The sequence below is a fragment of the Blennius ocellaris genome (genome assembly GCF_963422515.1).
Source record: "Blennius ocellaris genome assembly, chromosome: 12".
Taxonomy (NCBI): Eukaryota; Metazoa; Chordata; class Actinopteri; order Blenniiformes; family Blenniidae; genus Blennius; species Blennius ocellaris.
The window spans coordinates 7,269,464-7,288,658 of NC_137661.1; the positions used below are offsets into that span (position 1 = coordinate 7,269,464).

Consider the following 19,195-nt stretch of genomic DNA (forward strand, 5'->3'; position numbering starts at 1 on the left):
AAAAGTACTGTTCCCACAGTCTACTTAATGTATTAGTTGCTTCTTAACCAAATTCAGTTACAGTCAGTAGCAGATAATCCTAATCAGATTACCTGTATATAATGCACAGTTTAAAAAGGGGGTATACAAAACCAATTGTAGATATTAAGCCAAAGTTATTTCTGCTCAATGAATTACCTTCATTGCTTGAACATGAATCGAAATGATCAGCCCACTCAGTGTAACAAAGTATAATGTTTAAAGTAGGAGTATAAAGTACATGGTTGAGCAGAATTACTCACTTTAAATATTTCTCATCAAAGACTGCGGAGAATACCGCTAAATTGTAGCAGTGTAAGTATTTGTAAACCGTAGCTATGTGTACTGAACACCACAACTCAGAGAAGTTAACTGTCCCAACAAAAGGAAGAATACTTTTGAATTGGGGATGAAACACTTTCATAAGCGTGTTTGATAAGTCCTGAATATGTTTTAAACGTGCATAACCACAAGTTACGCGTGGGAAAGCGCAAAGAAAGTTACTAAAAGCGAACAAAGTGAGCGCAAAGAGCGTCCAGGAGAAGTCGCAAGGGAGAGCTGTGATTTATTTATTTATTTATTTTTATTTATTTTATCCCCCCCCCCCCCACCGGCGGATTGGTAGGAGTAGGGGTATACACTTAAAAGTTGAATGCTTTTGTTTTTGTTTTGTTTTGGGTTTTTTTCTCGTACGTTCATTCATAAAGTAACTTGTCTGCAGTCCGAGCTGATTTATGACATTGAGAGTTGGGGAGACCGTGAAGAGACAGAATCGCTGCGATCACTTACTTCGGCGGCTGGGAAAGGTATTTTGGAGACTAACCCCCCCTGGTTGGTTTACAGGGGGGACAACAGCGTTTTTAAATCCGTAGTCGCTCCCTCAGCAAAGTGTGGTTGCGTTGCATCCTCGACGTGGTTCGGGGGGTGAAGAAGAAACGGCTGTACTCCACTTTCTCCAGCGACACAGAGTCACTTGTTAACTGAGGGGGAGCGGGTTTAAAATACTCCGATTATTCTCCGTGCGTTTGTATTCCTTCTCTCTCTCCCCCCTTCTCCTCAGATCAGACGCTCCGAGCCAGAATCTCCTCCGTAAAAAAATACAAATAAAAAAAATAAAAAACCCTATAATAATCCGTGCGCGACACCGCCGCGCGCGGATCTCCAAACGTGTATCTCTTTATTGGTGTCTCTCGTTATCTCCGCGTCCCAGGTTTGGATTCCTTTCTTACTAAATCCACCTCATACGGGCTGGGGGTGGGGAGACAGGAGTCAAATACCCCCCTTTTTCTCCCTCCCCTCTTTGGCAGGAGGGGGGAGAGAAAAAACGGAGCTCTGTGCTGCGTTCACTGCCGCCTCACAAACTTCGTCTCCTGACTTCTCCTCTGCAGTGAATCTCAACACTTGGTGCGTTCAAGCACGTTTAGGTGGAATTTCTTAAGGAGACGAGTTCCCGTGCTTCAGCTTTCGTTTGATATTTAATTATTTACCGCAAATGGTGGATTAAAAACAAAAACAAGGACACTCGACAAACGCTACGGCGATGCGTAATGACGCGCAACTAATTCAATTACTTAATTTATCATGCATCTTTTACTTCCAACAACCATGTGGGTTCCAGTAATGCTGTATGTCATTGTTTTACTATATATTAAAAGATTTGGGTGGATATTAAAAAAAAAAATGCTGGTAATTTAAGTTAAACGTAAACTTGTTACAATTTAACAATGCCAATATAAGAGCCATGTTTGAAATAGTGCATTTAAAGTGATGCATTTTTTGCAATACCACTACTTTTGATCCTAACGTGAGTAACTGAGTAATGTGAAACTAATAACAGAGTTACAACTCTTGTAAATTCTTAGAACCTGTTAATCTTTTGTCTAAAACATTTGAAGAGGTGCTGTCTCTTTGTTCGCTGATGACTGTTTGGTTTTACCCTGCTTTAATTTGTTTTCACAATGCCGGAGATGTATTTGCTCTGAGTTTAGCTTTATAAAAGCCATCTGCTTCTGTCTTCATGCTGGTAGTTTGTCCCAGACGTGTTTCTTTCAAGAGCAAGTGTTGTGCAGAATTCTGCATAAATGCTGAATACAGTCCCACCCTTGTAGGAGCATGTGCAGTGGAGCACTTGCAGACCGACATATCAAGTGTGCACCATCAGTTTGACTTTTAACTAACTGAAGACATTTCAGCTGAACTCAACGAGTGATTAAGTCATCAAACTCAGACAGTGATCAGATGTGTCACAACAATACAATACAACAATACACCATGTGAAGATAAACAAAAGACAATTAAAGTAACACGTGCAATAGTTTTCAAAGTTTAAGTAACTAGAAAACTAATGACTACTTAAGGAAACTAACTCATCCCTAATTCAAGGGCAAATCTTTTTGTCTATCTTTTATTAGAATAATTGGATTTTTATCAAATCCAATTATCTTGCAATTGAATTTACAAAATATACCATCCTTGTGGTGCTCAATAAGCCCCCTTAGTTTTGATCAAACTTGAGTTAAACTTACTTCAGTCAAATTGAAAGTTTTAAGACCAATTTATTTTGGTTGATATGTGCAACATGCAAAACAAAAACACTATGAAAATCATTTCCAGCATATGAGAGTCTTACTCTTGTGATGTGAGATATGTGAAGTTTAAAGACATCATTAGAAGTTTCCTCTCTTTAAGTTTTTTTTTTTTTTTTTTGTAAATTGGTTTGAAATAAAACATGACTTCGGGCTTTTTTTTTTTGTGGAGCAGCAGTTCTGATTGGTTAGTAGAATTTGAATTTGAAAAGGGACAGCTGGTGTCCGACAGGGAGGCGAGACACACTTTGGAGACACATCAATCAAGCCAGTCACCACTGGCCAGCATGCAGCAAAAAATCTGAATGCTTAACAGTTAGAAAGGGAGTGTTTCATTATTACTATTTTGGTTTGTTTGGCCATCAATTAAATGTAAAGACACTTTAAAGAGAAAGTATCAAAAGCGACTCGCTGATCTTGGCAATTACATTGTGGCATCAGAGAAGAAAAATAGTGCGTCCCATAGCTCTGCTACAGCTTTTCACCTGAAAAATGCTGGTAGCTGACTGCATCAAAGTGCTTTCCCAACACAGAAATAACCAATGTGTACAGGGGAAATGGAGGGAAATGAGATTTAATTAAGCAATCTTTGGAAAGGGCTAGGTTTTTTTTTTCCTTTTTTGAAGCACAGAGCAGAGCATGAAATAATAGTCCTCCTGAGCCCAGTTGGAGGGGGAGCAGCAATATATATTTTTTGTGAACTTTTCAAGGTATGCAGGCAGTAATGGATGGGAACAAGCCCTTTTAAAAAGACCCATATCTGCTGTGTGCTGGCAGAGAGCCATGGTGAGCCACAAGCAATCCTCCACTGCCCCCTTTCTGCTCTTTGTTTAAAATCTGGTGTGACATGTAGCACACAATAAAGAGGTGCAAAAGGGTGTGTGCGGGTGGGTGAGGGTCCAATCAATTTACTGGCGAGCAAAAAACATGTGTTTATGTTATGTAGATTTCTCCCTTGGCCTCTTATTCACACTACAGCCCCTTATTTAATCAAGGCGGTAAATCTTAGCGGCAACCCAGAGCTCTCACCACCATTCCCCTGGTGGCTTGAGCCTTAACATGGTAAATTTCACTCGGGTAGGGAAATGCGCTCAGTGGCCGAGGCTAGTGCTTTGGAAGGATAAAAAGAGCACTTACTGCCTGACATGTGCAATCCATAACAGAATAATGAGACTCCTCCACTCTCTGAGCTCTCTTCCCCTTCTCTCTCGCTGTCTCTCTCTCTCTCTCTCCACTTTTTTTTTGTTTTCCTTTTGAGTGTGTTCATAAACGCCATGTAAATTCAGAAAGCGGAAGATGTGGCAAGTGCTCGGGGGAAAGTGTTTAATCGTTTGCGTCTTGTTATCGAATCATGTAACAGCATGTACTGTGTGAAGATGCTCCAAAACAACCAGTGAACCTTGTTGGAACTACTGGCCTCCTTCTGTCAGCTTTTATGCTTCCAAGCAAAGGTGATCCTCACCACAATATCCGCTTATCACTGCAGTCAATTGCGGAACTTTCACATTAAGTAGAAAGCATTTCAATCGAGAGGAGTGTTTGTTTAACTGTAATTATTCCAAAATAGGAATTATGTCAGATTTTAAAAGAAGTCAGGTCATAAAAACATGTACTCAATATCACAGATGTATTTCTTGTCAAGTGTAACTTTTATCATAGTTAAGTACAATGTGATTATGACTCTGCTGAGTACACCCACAATTTGAATTATTAATCAAACCTTTTTATCCACAATTAATGTTTTATTTGGAGACTAAACAAATAATTTCAGCATGCTTTTTCTATTCCTATATGCTTTGCCACAACATGTACTTTCACCACAACAATTGGAAAAACTGGACATTTACTTGTACCTGAATACATTTTCAACGAGGTAACAAGAGTTTTAGGCCCTGGTTACATGAAAACGATTGAAACAACTGAAAATGGTGTCATTTTTGGTCCTTTGTTTCCAAAAACTGTTGCTCTCAGGCAACATTTTGAAAACTGTACTTGGAGACTGAAAAGGCTGTAGTTTTCCTGTCGCGCCACAAGCAGAGTCTGTGTTTATGTAATGCAACCACCCATGTGTACAAACAGGGAACACTTCAAGTGTCTTTAAACTGTCTTTCTTTTTCGTTTTGGCCTACTCAGTATCTGGTGTATGAAAAAAATGTGTCTCCACAAGTGATTCAGATGATAGTGTAGTAAATGTGCACTTTACCGGAAAAGCGCTGTTAAATTTAAGCGTGAAAGGCACAAACAGCACCTCGGTTCCACCGTCATTATTGCCGTGCTACATGTGAATGGGCGGAGCATTTTGAAAACTTTGCACGAAGTAGCTTTTCAAAGCTTTTCGAGTACTGTGAACGCCATTGTCACATAAACGACCAGAAAAAGCAATAAAGGTTTGCCTTTTTCAATCGAAAACACTGTCGTGAAAACAGTATGTTACTTGAGTGCAAAGTTTCAGTACCATTCCACCAAATGTTGGAGTACAGGGGTTCAAAACCATCTTATATATAGTCCATAAACAAGCTACCCTTTTTTACTGTAAATGTATTATTGAATTGAATAGACAAATGCCTGAAAGTGAAGGCTGATATTTACTACAGTGGCTGCATTACACATAAGTCGTATGCGTAGCAAAGTAGTGCACAACTGTAACACAAGGGGGCCGACACGGATCGGTTGCCAAACCATATGGACCTCATGAGAGTGTTTATTTTTTGGTCATAAAGAGCAATTTGGCACAAAAGCTTGTCAGTGACGCTGCAAACGTCAGCTTCAGGTGCAAGCCAGCAGGCTGTAGCGTCAGGCTAGCGTCCTGCACGGAGTCATCCATATTCCCTGGAGGCGTGAAAAGCGTTGTGAAGGACAGACACCAAAATAATTTTTTGCCCAGCCCCGATCGGTGTGTCGTGTTCATTGTTGTCAATGGCATTTCTCCAATACCATCATCTGGATCACATATGGAGTTTCTTAACATTTTCCATGACGTAGTAGAGTGGACCAATTACAGCCAAGGTGGTCTTCCACTTCCTCTTGCATTCTATGCATCAAACAAGTAGTTAGCGGCTGCTGGAGGTCGTTCGTGGACACATACTCTTTGCATATTGTTTGCACATGGAGTATACATTATGCTTTAGGAGGATTCATGTTATTCTTAAGCAGTTCGCCAACTCTTGTGAAAATGTGTTCCCTTCAAAAGGCCCCACTCTATTTAGTAAATCAGGACACACTCAGGAGCCAACCAGAGTGGAAATCGCAACACACGTAAATCAAACCAAAGGTTAGCTTGTCCTGATTCACCTGACTTCTCAGAATTTGTCATTTTCCCCATCCTGTTTAAACTCCATGTGAAGCTGTTAAGGAAAAAAAAAAAAAAGGAACATTGTTCCTTTCCTTATTGTCTCCCCGCTCCCCTTTTCGTTCATCTATGTCACCCTTAGGGGTTGAGGCACAATCACCTCCGATAGCAGCGGGCCATCGCTCACTCTGTCCCCGGAGGCGACAGCCCACTTACTGCCAGCCCCTGCTCAAATGGAGGACATTTCATCACCCAAGCGAAAACACAATTAAAAACGCGTGCGTATAGCAGTTGGCCCTCCAGAACGACCCTTTGCCACAAGTTTAGTTACTCCAAATCTGCCTCCCCCTCTCAGATATTTACTTCCCCTGTGACTGAGTGTTTGTCACACAGGTTGATAAGTGTTCGGTGTTGTTTTCGTGTGTACAAGACAGTAGAAGAAAGAGGAGAAATGGACCAGTGCACTGTGTTTAACACTCTTCTCTCTGGGAGACATTTGCTGCCTTGGAGCTTCAACATTGAGCTGATTGGTGACGATGCTGTGGGCTAAAACCTTTTTCTTCTTCCACGGAAGCCAAAATGGAGGACACTATGGTGGGTGTTTGTGGTGATGGGTGGCGCCTGCTTAACACATACATGCACACACACACACTGTACACACAAACACACCCGACAGGCAGGCAGGAACACAGGCAGACTGACGGCTATTAGAGTGCAACGATGCTCACTCTTATCTCCCTCCACGATAGAGATCTACAAAGAGCTTGAGAGAGATTATGAATTCATTACCTTGATACACCAGTGAGCACTGCAATAGACAGGAGTTTGAGAATGGAGATAGGAGCATGCCGGTGCATTGGGAGGAGCAGAGCGAAGAGAATGCCACGAATTACACGCCGCTGACAGAGGATACATCTTTCAGCTCTCTCTGCATTTTTAAGAATTTCTGAGCTCCTCAGACGCCACGCAGCATGTGGTACAGCATGTTTGTCTGATTACAGGTCAGCCGTCACGTTTGCCAAGCGTCATTTCAACATGTGGTCTCATCCAAACTTCTGACAACAACAACCCACACTGATTTATTAATTTATTTTAATGAATTCAATGGTAATAAAGTAGTCACGACTTGGAGTGGCTGTAGTGTTAAAGGGAAGGTGTCCGATTCCGGTCTTGCGGTGTAAGTTTTCAGTGTCTTACTGCTTCAACACAACGTAATCCAATAATAGGTTTATTAGTGTGCGTGTGCGTGTGCGTGTGCGTGTGTGTGTGTGTGTGTGTGTGTGTGTGTGTGTTAGTCCTGTTGTCCAGGGCATACCCTATCTGTTTTCCATTTAAACACGTGAGCCAATGTTCATTTCCGATATCTTTCAGTGACATCTACTGTGCCAAGTTCTTGCTGGTGTTGAACATTGTACAGACACTTCAAGCAAAGTTAACAAAGTCCAACTGTTGTACCTCCAATTACATTAAAAACATTTTAGTATGTCTCTTTGTCAAAAGTCTAAATTCATTTCTTAAAAAATAGCTTTCATGTTGAAGTGATGTTTGTCATGATGATGCACTCGAGTCAATAGAATTCTCTAGAAGGGCTTTCTTGTTACCAAATATGCTCACTTACTCACACATCTATTTTCCTTTAACTCATGAACATTTGTGAAACCAGTTCTTACTGAGTGTGTCTTTCTCTCTGAGAGGCTTTTCCCTCCAGCTCTATTGAACTCAGCCGAGAATTGAAGGCAGGTGAAAGAATAAACCAAAGAAATTCAAGCAGCGAGACAAAGAGATAGACAAAGACAGCGCCAAAGAGAGAATACTTCTGCACTGCCATGTTTGACTGCGTGTCCTGTGAAGCCTGTTCAACTGATTGTTACGTTTTTATGCTGCCTGGTTCACTGGATGACCTGATCTCTAGTCTGACATTACTGCAGGGAGCAGACGGTTAATTTAACAGTGAATGTTGTAAAGTACGGTTCTCCAATGGTGAACATCATGTGCGGGTTACATCATCATCATTTCATTTTGTCTGGGATTGAACTTGTTGCTGACTGAAGCAACTCTATAGAGGAAAATAATAATCAGTGTACAGCAGTTGCTATCTACTTTTCAACTGCTAAAAAAAAAGAAAATTCAGTTAATACTGGTTTGTAAGTTTGTACGTGTGTTTTTTAAATAAATTAACTTGTTTTGACCAGATGATATTGAAGGTATACCTGTACTAGTTAAACTACTGGTGTAAACAGAATTGGGTTTGTCCATAAAACTGATTAAAAGTAATGATGGCAATCATTTAAAATATAGCTATTGTAAAACACAGTTAAGTCATATTATGCCCTTGGTACTTTTTGCATTCTGCACGTGTGCCTGGGTACGTAGGTGAAGACGTGCATGTGTGTGCAGACTTATTTAAGTACATAATAAGCACTTTTATAACTCACAAGTACCTGTAATGATATTGCACCATATCAATCTTTCTTTCAGCAAAGTTTAAAACACATCTTTGATTGTTCAGAGGCCATGCCTGAGCCACCCAGTGTACAATTTATGTTTAGTGTAGAGCTGTTTTTATGCAGCAATATATCATTACTCTGTGCACATGTTGTGCAAATGTGTAGTATGGTTGGAATATGAATATGGCTTTTGTACCTACCCTGAAGGAGATTTTTATGTGATTTGGGTGCATGTGTGTGTATGTGTGTGCGTGCGTGGTTGTGTGTGTGTGTGTGTGTGTGTGTGTGTGTGTGTGTGTGTGTGTGTGTGTGTGTGTGTGTGTGTGTGTGTGTGTGTGCGTGCGTGCGTGCGTGCGTGCGTGCGTTTTCAAACCACACGTGCCTTTCAATGTGTGTCTTTGTATACGGTATACTGTATTTGAGTGCCTTTAATGCTTTTGGGTCACTGTGCACATGGTGCTGTGTGTATACGGTGTGAGTGTGTGTGCGTTTCTTCTCAGCAGAGGGGGGGGGGTGAAGGCTGAGAGGCCAGGAGTGATGAGTGATGCCAGAGGTGGTTTTCTACCAACCTCTCTGCTGGCTTGCTGGCTCACTAATGGCCTCCACAGTGGGTTGGCTGACCGACTTGCTGGCTCTCAGTGGCTGCGTCTTCCTTATTTGGTAGTGAATAGTGGGGGGTGGTGTTGGCAGGGTGGTGGATGGGTTACCAGCTATACTCTGTTTACACGAAGGGTCAGGAGGTCAAAGCGTCAGAGTGCCATAGAGCAAACGCAGATCACTTAAAGAGAGCCAGACAGGCGAGCCGTTGCTTTACTGCTGTCAGACGGATGGATACGGTCAGATTCACCATGAAAACGTGCTATTTCGTTTGTGTGTGTCTGTGTATGTGAGGTCGAGGCTGGATAACAGCACACACTTTGGTGAAGTCCCAGAAAAATGATACTACAACAGGTAATTTCCACTTACATGCACACTCTGTTCTCTTTTTTCCCTTCTCTTGCTCTCAGGCCCTGGACAGTTGAAGGGAGTCACTACGAAGGAAATTAAAGGCAACCACCCTTATAGTTTTGCTCTTGTCCGCTTCACTGCCTGCTTGCCTGCCTGCTTGCTTGCCTGCCTGCCTGCCTGCCTGCCTGCCTGCCTGCGTTCCCTGGGCAATGTTTATGCTGTGCCCTGCCCAGGACAGAATAGATTCGCCCACACAGCACTGTGCTCTCAACCAGAACCTAAGTCAGTCTGGCAAGCCTGAGCCACAGTCCCATTCACTTTCACTTCTCTGGATTAGGCCCTATGGCCTAAGGCAACACAGCAATGACTGCATTAATAGACCTGCGATTACATCTCCTAACACCACCCTCAAAAATAAATCCAAGGTTTTTTTTTTTTTTTTTATTATTATTATTAAGATACATCAGCAGGGTGTTTATTTTCATTCTTCAGCTTCCTGAAAGTTTAGTGGGATAGTTTTTTCTGAAGAAACTTTGCTGTTAAAGTTCTTAGTGTCTGTAGGTTCAGCCAAAGCCCCCCGGGTGGTATGAAATGCAGTGTGACAATAACAACGAACTCAGTGTAGCAGGAGGCCAAAAACATTGTCCTGCACCACAGAAATCCTGAAAAAATAATCAAGCACAAATTACAATCTCACATCTTTTCATCACAATCCCAGATGGAAACAACAAAAATGGGACCCCTCGAAGTATCACTATGACTGGCGTGTATGCAAAACAGTCCCAAACAACAACGATAACATTCGTTTGATTCAAAACATGAGGTCGATTTCCATTTCCTCAAATGCCAATGTAAATAACCAAAAGACATTTAATTGAATAAGGCTAATGCACCGCTGTGTTTTCCTCTTCTTTCTTATATTTGTGTTGCTGCTTGTACAGTAAGTGCGCACCGCTGTGATGAGGATGGTGGCAGCTCGCAGGGCACATTATCCAGCCTGTCAGGCTCCCAGTGCCATGCTCAGGATAACAGTGCTCCGAGAGAACACAGTGCCTCTTGACACCAGCTGTAAAGATTAGCAGAGCTTTGTTTAATTGTGCTGCTAACATCCTAGGAGCCACTTAAGAGCTACCGCGCGCTTCTCCTCAGAAACTGTCTTTAAAGCTCATCCAGCAGTTGCCGCTGCCTGTTCACTCAGGTGCAAAGGCTGTGGGGATTTGTCCAAGTCAGGTACGCTCAGAGAAACTCACCTCTCCTTCGTGGTAAACAAAGGTACCTGCATCAGCGACAAAACTGAGCACTGTCGCATCAAACAAGACAAAGGCACTCTATTGGGGAAAATCAATAAATTATTTCTCTTTAAAATGCTGCAGATCCAATTAGGTGAAAATCTCAATGTTCATTACGTGATTTTTAAACTTAAAGAGTGGCCAAAGGCATCATTAGTGGCCCCTGGAGTCCATATCTACCCCTGATTTAATCAGACTGAAACATTCTGAAACAAGCCACTGTCAAACAAATGCAAGTGACATTTAGTCCAATTAGATCCTAATTTCCACTTGAGATGGATGGCGGGTTGTTCGAAGAAAAAAACTAAAAAACTTGCAAATTGCACCTGCTTGCAATCCAACACTGATGACCTTTTATCAGTACACTTTGAAAGTATCCTGACTTAAACCTTGATGGTGGGGAGTAGTGTGTGGAAAAACCTGAAGCAGCTTATCAAGAGTGCCTCTTTACTTTAAAGCAGCATCATTGCATTTATTTGGTATTCATAAACTATAAAATATTAGTTGTGTGCACTATTGAGACATGTGTGGCCAAGCTGTCATCTCTTTGTAACAACAACTAAAAGACAAAAACCGTTTGCTTAATGTGGAGGTGAATCACAGAAATCCAAGGCATTGAATATTGTAAGACAGTCATAAGGTTTCTGTTGCTGTATTCTCTATTTATGTGAATACAAAATTATCTATAACTAATGTTAATGTTGTGGTGGTAGAGGAGGTTATCTTTCAATCCCAAGGATGTTTGATTTTTTTTTTTTTAACTCATCTCGCCCTCTCGATGTGCAAAGTGCCATTGAGCAGATGGTTTGTGAGCACCTTGCAAGGCAGACCCTTAGTGTGTGAATGTGTGTGTGATTTTGTATGGGGATGAGTAAGTGCAATTCATCATGTAAAGCTCATTGAGACTGGTGAGCAAAACATTTACCATTTAAAACTAAAAAGTGCCGCTCCATGACTGTGAGTTAGCTTACAGATTTGTTTAAATGTAACCCTTATATCCTGACCAGAGGATGAAACCTATCAGAGATCACCCTTCGAAAATAGAGCACACATGTAACCAGTCCTTTGCAGAGCAAACACAGGATGGCAGACATGAACCTGCACACACCTTCGCCAGGTGCATAATGTTCAAATTTAGACTGTTGAACAAACTCAAGCAGAAGACCATGTAGGCAGAGAGACCATAAGAACAAGGCCTGCAAAAACCAACGAGTGCAAACATAAATATTATTAAAATCCTGATATATCAATTAAAGCACAATTACTGAATATGAATTTTATTAATTAAAAGTTGAAATAGTTCTTAAAATCCATCTGGTGATATTTAGATTCCACACAGCCATGTCATTTACCCATCAGTCAACTGTTGGTCGCCCTGCCTCTTGGCCAGTTTCCACCTTGTGGAGCCGATAGTGGGGGGTCCAGATGTGGAATGTTGCTGCTGCGATTCACATGAAACGGGTCACTGAGGCCTAACTGTACCCAATCCAGCTGTTATCATGGAGCTGGTTGTCTGCTTCAGCTGAGTGGTGAGAAGCAGGGGGCCTTGTGCACATGGAGAGGGGATGTCTGGGCTTGCATCTGCTCTGACAACCATTTGTTCACATTCATTCACAGTTTCTGCATGTCTGCCACTCTGCCAGCAGCACAAATAATCAAGTGAGGATATGGAAATGAGGATGATGTGCACAGCGTATGCAATGGATGCAAAGTCCACTACAGTACATATTTCAGCTTGTAATTAAACTAGCCACTGGATTGGAGCTGTAAGCAGCCCATTGCAGAGGGTGTTTCATAACTTAGCGAGAGATTTCATTTTGACCGAGTACTATAATATATGGGTGATTATATTAGCCCACCCATGGATAAAATGGATGTGCAGTAGACAAATGCAAAACTGTAATGTCAGAATTGGTGGGATTATACGTATTCCAAGAACACTGCATTAGGTGAAATTTATGAAATTGTGTGATCATGACGCTCTGCAGAAAGCCTGATAACGGGTCAATATTTACAACCACATGTGTTGAAGGACCAGGAATACCCATCCCTGTTCGAGAGGCGCTAACAAACAGGATGTTAATCTTTGCTCATCATTAGCATTTTAGCAAGTTGTTTGAGATTTCTAGCTCTGAAAGGAAAATAGAAAGTTATAGGTTGACTTTTTAATTTGCTGCTCTAAACCTCACGCTCACTTTTTTTCTCTCTCTCTGGCAACCACATTGTCTGTGTTTGTTATATTGTGCTGTCGCATTATCTGGGAACTTTCTCTAAAAAAAGATTTGAAATCTCAAGAGACTGTTGCGAAAAGATAAAGTTTAATAAATAAATCACGTCATTAGAAATACAAGCAAGAGTTGATTTCAATTAAGAAAGATCCACAAATGTTATTTTAGGAGGTTTTTAATCTCAAGAGAGCTGCATACAGTACAAAAATAATTAACCAATTTCAAAGGGTGCATTTGTGGACCAGAAACTATTTAAGAGGTACTTAAAGCTGCATTCCAGAGTGGAGAAAATAATATGAATGAGCTCTAAAAAAAAGCCATGTAACATGAGATTTTCTTCATCCGAACTGACAGTTTCCAGACCTGAAAATCATCAACGCAGTGTGTTGAATAAAAGAATTGCAGAAGTGCACAAGGAGTTCCTCAGTGCAGCCTGGTGTGACAGGTGATGATAGCTCTCTTTCAGCTTGAGCTCAACTGTCAATATGGATGGATGGGTTTTATGGAGGGAACATAGAAATGTGTGAACGAGGATGACAGTTTACCATGTGCCATGATGTGCTTATAATCAGGAGGCACAGACAAGCATATTGGACCTGCATAAGCTAGGCTCCAATGAACTTGTACAATCTTTGTGGATGTGTTCACACAAAATTGGGTCACACTTGTGCATAGTAAATACTGCATACAGACTATAGTTTCAACATCCCCTGCTGTGACTTTGGTGATAAAACAATAGATTTTTTTTTTTTTTTTTAATGTCTGTGGTTTGATTAACTGCTCACTGTGCCTCATGGGAATCCATTACTGATGAAAAAATGTATTAATTAAACAAACAAGGTCTATTATATTCTCAGGTAGGAGGGCAGTTGATTTGCCAGCCCTAATTCTGTGAGTCATGATGGTTCAGGAAAAATACAAGCAACACCGTAGTGTTAGAAATCTGGAGAGGAGCATCTGCGGTTGTGATTGGAGGACTCTTGAGTAGAAAATATCTCATTACTGCAGAATTATGTTGCACTATGACTATGAGAGATTTGTAAGGTGAAAAAGAAAAGATAGGATGGTGGGGGAGAAGAAAAATAAACCGGAAAGAAGAAATTTCCAGAGAACTTGGCTGGGCAGCAAAATTCTGTCAAATTTGGGGATTAAACAAGCATGGATTTCTGCCCCTCATTGTGAGAATCAGTCATTGTGCAGCTTGCAAGATTGATTCTGAAGAAGAGAACCACTTTTCTAAAATGGCGGTGCACTGTGGGGGAAAAAAAAAAAATTAGGGGGCCCACTTACCACTGGGTTGTTTTCAAAACCTCTTTAGCCTCATATCTTCGGCTGCTCCAGTGCGTTCGTCTTCTTCTTCTCCTTCTTGTTACACACGCACTCGTACCTTTAAAGTAGATATAAGAAGGGAGAGAGGGAGGGAAAGAGGGAAAAATGAAAGAGAAACATTAATGAAAGGGACTACTAAATGAACTGCCTCCTCAAGTGGTAGGTGGGGGAATTGGACAAATGCTGAAATGAGTCTCTCTCTCTCTCTCTCTCTCTCTCTCTCTCTCTCTCTCTCTCTCTCTCTCTCTCTCTCTCTCTCTCTCTCTCTCTCTCTCTCTCTCACCCCCCCCCCCCCCCCGGCCTTTGTGACCACAGGACGACAGTTCTTGGGTGAGGAGGAGGCTCACTGCTGATTGCATGAGAGCTGTGGAGTGTGAATCTGTATGAAATCTCTCCTGGCTTTTTTTTTTCCTTCCTTCTTTTTTTTTTTTTTTTTTAAATCATTTTCTCCTTCACATCTCTAATGAGCCTGGCCCGAATCAGTGGGCACAAGTGTGGGTGTGGGTATGGGTGTGTGTGTGTGTGTAGTTGAGTAATGTTTTGATATTCACTCATGTGCTATATGCATTGACGGAGATGTTTCTGCTTTCTTCAGAAGTCTGGGTTTGCAGAATAAGCTTTTAATTTGTGTGACTGCATCTTACATATTATATATTCATGACAATGTTTGCACATTTTAATAACTTACATGTGATGTACTGACCTGATTCTTAAGTGCAATTGTTTGGGGGTTTTTGTACGTGTGATTCTGCAAACACTGATATGAGTTCCTATACTTCTGTAGGCCATGGCTAATGCACCACAGCCTCACTCAATATCCAGTCAATACTCTCAGTCAGGTCTGCGGCTGTGGGTTGCAATGCAGCCACCCTAAGGAGCTTCTGGTGAGCAGTGAAGGAAGGTTATCTCAAGTGAAAGGTCAAAAGAGCTCATCATTACCCCGCACCCAGAGTCTTCTGCAAGATAACTGTGTGAATATCATTGCTGGAATGCATGACAGCGAGGTGGTCGATATAACACAGACACCAGGGAGTCTCTCCCAAACGTACTCTCAGACTGCATTAAGGTTAGCAAAATAAGATTTTCAAATATGTTGTGTTTTGACTTTACCTTAAGTTATAGAATTTGAGAATATGACAGTCATGTGTCTTATGGTTACTGGTGTAAGTTATGGAAGCAGATTTGTTGGATATTACATGTACATGTCTTGAATTATTATACCTTTACACTTTTGAACAGTTTTTTCATGCCTTTCAAACTCTACTTATTTTATGTAGTCCTTTGACATTGTTGAAATGTAAATTGTTTTCAAATGAATTTAACATCAACGACAACAACAACGATAATAATAATAATAATAATAATAATAATAATAATAATGATAATAATAATAATGTTCCAATAATATATCATGTGGTCACTGGAAAGGCTGATTAATTTCTCTATGTCCTCAATCAAGTAACTCAAATATGGACAGAGTCCCACTTGATATCACACAAATACATTCATGCTAAGTTAATTACGGACATTAATACAAGATACTCCTGTAAGATGATATTATACTTCATTGCAATGTTTCAGAACATAAATAAGTGTAATTGCAGTCCATGTGCAACATTGTATCAATAAAGGCCTCTATAGCAGCGGTGCCCAACCCTGGTATCGGTCCGTGGGTTGTTACCGGGCCGCACAGAAAGAATAAATAACTTCTCACTTCCGTGAAAATATTGTTTGACATTGAACCAGCCCGTGGCACGAAAAAAGATTGGGGACCGTTGCTCTATCGCACTGCGTTTTAAAAAGCTGTTCATAGTAAACTCTACACCAAATTAATAGTAAACGTTATTCTCATAGTGCATGCTTAATTGGGGTCTTCTGAAGTTTCAAAAAGTAATATGTGAGGCAGAGCCTTTAGCTATCAAGCTCCTTTCTTATAGAACCAGCTTCCTGTTTGAGTTAGAAAGGCTGAAACACTCTACTTTTTGAGACGAGGCTTAAAACTGTGCTGCATGCCTAAACCAATATTTAGGGCGGGCTCAGGTCAGTGTGGACCATTTTCTTCGTTAAGCTGCTATAAAGTGACACTGTTGGGAGAACTTCTTTAATGTACTGAGCTCTCTCAATTCCCCATACTGTTATATGAAAGTACAAGTTATTCATTGCACTCATTGCTGTATCTCCTGCAGACTGTGTACTTCCTCCTCTGTCCTTGTCCCCACTACCTGCTTGCATGATCTCCGACTCTCGAACAGGGAGTCCCTGGACTAACCTGTTCCAGTCTTTCTCTCTATACTGCCTGGAAAGTAAAGTGAAGGCAGATGCCTATGCTGTAATAATAGAAATAGTTTATCTGAACTGAACTTTTATACACATGGCCTCTACATCTGCACATTCAAAATGAGACTATAAACACCAAACGTAATGAACAAAGCTCAGATGATTGAATCTTGGGGCATTTACTTCAAGGCAATAGGCGGCTTTGCACAAGAATGATCTGTTAGAAATTAAGTTAAATAACACAATGTTTTTTTTTTTCCCATTTTAATTCCAGAAATATCACATGATGCGCACGGAAACATAATGATCAGTGTACGTCGTGTAGTTTGCATGCCAAGTGTACACAAACTTTGTAGTGTATTTTTATAAAGCAACCACATGCATACAGAAAAAGTATGTTACAAATCAAGTGTCTTTCAGATGTCATGATATGAAAAGGGTTTTTGTTGCTTTGTTTTTGTTTGGTTTTTTTTTAATTTTGCACTTTGGACGTACTGTTGTAGAGAACAACCAAAAATGATTTTCACAAAAAGCTCTTGGAAAAATCAGCTTTATTCAAGTTCAAAAAAGGCAGGACAGGTCAAAAGTATATCCAACACCATAATTAAAATTGTCGTCACAATTGACCAAGTTGAATATTATGTGATCATTGTAAAGAATAAGAATGTAGAGTCCGAAATAGCGACATTAAAATGTATCTGCTCAGGCAATATGGGAAAAAAAGGGAATTTTCTGGATCCCCTAGTGCAGGGGTCACAACATTTAACACTCAAAGAGCCATTTGGTCCCATTTCCCACTGAACACAACACACACCTGCACGTCCACACACACGGCCAGTCATAATGTCACATTGATAATATGGCCAGCAACCTCAAAGAAGCACACTGGAGATGAAGCTTATACTTTATACCAGACGTGCACATCGGTGTTTTAACTTGACACACCAACAGGCAGACCATGGCAGGAGGACACGACACACACAACCTTCTTCACTCACGGTTGCCAACTTACAGCTAATACACTAAACGAGATGAAGTAACTAACTACATGAACGAAGCAACAAAAACACAGCACAACCATTACCAACACTACAAACCTAATATAACCCCCAATATTTACATTTAAAACTCAACAAATGGAAACTCCCATAATGCACTGCAGCTATCAGCTCTGTGAAGCTACACATTATTAAAATGGCGGATATATGCAGGAGATCTGGGATTTTTAGAACCGTAAGTGTGAGTGGTGTGGCTTTCAATGTCATTTAGTCGTTGTGTAACTAATTATAATTTGCCGTCACTTTCAACAAATCTGCAAGAAGCCCTCCCGTTATTGTTGGCGCTCCACAGAACCGCGGTCTTTCTGTGTCACAGACACAGGGAGCCCCGAGCCGTGGCCGCGCCATTATTGTTGCGTAATGACGTTACGTCGCTGCCACACTCTCTGTAGTGTGACCACACAACACAGTTGGTTCTGGGTGCGCTCTGCCTCACCGCCCCGCCCCGCACCGCAGAGGGACGGAAGAGCCGCAGGTTGCTGACCCCTGCCTTAGTGAAAATGATTTTTCTCCAACACCTGTAATTACCAGTTTACTTGACTGGTCTGCATTTTGACACAGTGAAGGCGATCCATCATGGATCACAAATGACGTTTGACATTTATAAAGACTATTTAGAAGTATTTTGGATAATTTCACGACTGCAAAATGAACAGCAATCAGTTTCAAATTAGAAATGTTTTTTTCTTTTCATATCCAAAACACCACAAAACTTTTTTTTCTTTCTATGACTCAAACAAATTAGAAACCTACAGACTCTTTTGGCTGTACAAACTATTACAAATGTGCTTTTCTGCTCGAGGCCCAGCGCTATTGACTTTTCCTCTCTTCCCCGGCTGTCTCATGAACTGGCCGCTGCATGTAGACAATCTCCTTGCATTCTCCATGGGCATTATTACCTCAACGACTGACCATCAACACAATTCTTTATTTTGACAGGCTACTGGGGTCAAGCTGGCCCTCATGGGCCAATCAGTGTCAACTAACAGGCCAGCTTCAGGAGAATCCCCTGGTATACCGATCACAGCAAAGGAGCAGCGAGCGGAGAGAAGATGTATGTGTATGAGTGAGAAAGTACGCTTGTGAACACATTATAGAGCCCAAATCGAGACAAACGGAATATTTGTGGTGCTCATATTAAATTGTGTAAAATGTTTCCAGTGAATACGCTTTAAAAAAAAAAAAAAAAAAAGATTGGTGAGTTTATGATGGTAGGTAAACAAACAAACAAACAAACAAACAAACAAACAAATAAATAAATAAATGCGTGACTATTAAGGCACATGAGCATTGATGCGTGGGTCCCCGTGAGAGGAAAAAAATAATAATAATGTGAGGTTGAATTCTGTAATACTCCCACATGCCTGGCTGCCAAGATGAGCGCGGGGGAATTTGTTTAATGTACAGCATTTATTCACTGCACACACGCTGTTGCACTACCGCTTCCTCCGTCGCTTGAGACACTCCCTTGGCTGGGCAAGTCGCCATTAATCAGCCAGAATGAAGGGTTAGCTGAGGAGAATGAAAGCTAAAATGCATCTTAAATCAGAATCTAAGATAAAAGCAACCCCTTGCGCAGATGCAGGTGAAAACACAATGCTTGAATTCAGGCTGGCCCTTTTTTTTTTTTTTAATCTTGTTTACGACAGAACGGGGGTTAAGTTATTCCTTGTCCACTCACGTGGAAAGCAGCTCCGGTTTGTTTTCTCATGACCCTCCAACATACT

The 19,195-nt window shown here is 41.1% G+C and overlaps 1 protein-coding gene across 5 annotated transcripts in view; it reads right to left on the reverse strand.

The window, feature by feature from the left end:
• The window catches only part of ptprsa (protein tyrosine phosphatase receptor type Sa), a 230,194-nt gene that overhangs the window by 171,221 nt on the left and 39,778 nt on the right, over positions 1-19,195 (reverse strand). For 4 of the 5 annotated variants that reach the window (XM_080506753.1, XM_080506754.1, XM_080506750.1 and 1 more), the window contains exon 2: positions 14,095-14,191. The gene's annotated coding sequence lies outside the window, so the exon portion shown is untranslated. Of the gene's footprint in view, positions 1-807; positions 1,214-14,094; positions 14,192-19,195 lie in introns of those variants that run through there. The other variant, XM_080506752.1, reaches the window with a different exon arrangement.